This window comes from Pteropus vampyrus, unplaced genomic scaffold (assembly GCF_000151845.1).
Source record: "Pteropus vampyrus isolate Shadow unplaced genomic scaffold, Pvam_2.0 Scaffold240, whole genome shotgun sequence".
In the NCBI taxonomy this organism is placed as follows: Eukaryota; Metazoa; Chordata; class Mammalia; order Chiroptera; family Pteropodidae; genus Pteropus; species Pteropus vampyrus.
Window position 1 is genome coordinate 2,307,878 of NW_011889021.1, and position 1,701 is coordinate 2,309,578.

At 41.3% G+C, this 1,701-nt stretch overlaps 1 pseudogene; it reads left to right on the forward strand.

Moving 5' to 3' along the window:
- The first annotated feature begins 236 nt into the window (after nucleotides 1-236).
- Nucleotides 237-838, forward strand: LOC105301485 (annotated as a pseudogene).
- The last annotated feature ends 863 nt before the right edge of the window (nucleotides 839-1,701 follow it).

Genomic DNA, 1,701 nt, shown 5'->3' on the forward strand with positions numbered 1-1,701 from the left:
CCAACACAGAGGGTAAAAGTGAAATGAAGAAACAACAAAATATGTTCTAAACAAAAGAACAAGGTAATACCTTAGAAAAAAATAACTTTAATGAAATTGAGATAAGTCTTTTACCTGATAAAATGTTCAAAGTAATGGTCATAAAAATGCTTACTGAACTCAGGAGAAGAATGAATAAACACAGTGAGAACTTTAACAAAGAGATAAAAACATTTTAAAAGTACCAAATAGGGAAGATGAAATCGAGCAGCGGGATAAAAAACTTGGACTTTCGCCGAAAGTGAGACAAAGATGAATATGAGAAGCTCACTGAGAAGAGGCTCATGGAAGAGAGAGAATAGAAGGATGGAAAACCGGTGCACCCGGTCAAGTGGGAGCTTCTCTGGCATAGGGACTACAAGGTGGACTTGGAATCCAAACTTGGAAAGACCATTGTCATTACCAAGAGCACTCCACAATCTGAAATGGGAGGATATTACTGCAATGTCTGTGACTGTATTGTGAAGGACTCCATCAACTTCCTAGATCACATTAATGGGAAAAAAAACATCAGCGAAACCTGGGCATGTATATGCATGTGGAATGTTCCACCTTGGATCAGGTGAAAAAACTTTTTGAAGTCAATAAGAAAAAGATGGAAGAGAAGCAGTAGGATTAGAATTTTGAGGAAAGGATGAAGGAGCTCAGAGAAGAAGAGGGAAAGACCAAAGCCTATAAGAAAGAGAAACAGAAGGAGAAGAAAAAGAGGGCTGAGAAGGACTTGACGTTTGAGGAGGATGATGAGATAGCAGCTGTGATGGGCTTCTCTGGCTTTGGTGCCATTAAGAAGAATTACTGAGGCTTTCTATGACTGGCCCTTTCCTGGGCTTAACTTTGTGTGTGGAGGGGTCCTTAAGAATGGCAATGGGGAGGGCGTTTATGGTTTCCTTCTATCTTGGGGGAGAGCATAGGAGGCAGAGGCAATGCAGTGGCATATTCCTTCAATCTCAGTGTACCACTGGAGTCAGAGGACCTCTGCTCATCTGAGTTCCCAATAAAAAATGAAAAACAAAAAACCTTCCTCTTCTGAGGCTGCTTCCCAGAAACTTCCCCTGCATCTTTTCTTCTTCATCTATTGAATCTCTTCTTTGAGCATCCAAAATTTATCCTATGTTCTGCCTTTGTTTTAATTATGACTCTTGCTTAGCCCACAGTGAAAGAGTTCTCTGGGTCCCCATTTTCTAAATGATACCATATCCTGGACCAGCCCCTACCCTTTCCTTCATCTCCCACTGTGGTTCTCTGGCTGCCTGTGTGTGCATGTGTACTTCTGCCTGGGTCAGTGGTATGTGTGGATGTGTGTGCATGAATCTGCCACACAGAAGGAGCCTGAGCTAGAACCTCAGAGCATTGCTGCCTTGGGGCCTGATGTTCTGTTTCCTCAGTGCATGTAACAGGAAATTAAATGGGATGAGTGGTGTGGTTTTGTCTGGTGAGTTTTTTACCTTCTTTTTTTCATACATAAACTGTTCAGTTTTTCATGTTTGTTTTATTCTGTTTTTGTCTTTCTTGTGGACAGGTTTTGGAATGAACTGTTTGATGCAAAAAAGAAAAAGGAAAAAAAAAACCCTCATATAGGAGCCCTTGGGTCTCAGAGGCTGTTCAACATGTACAACAAATGGCACTGACTGGGCCTTTTAAAAAAGTACCGAATAGGAGTCA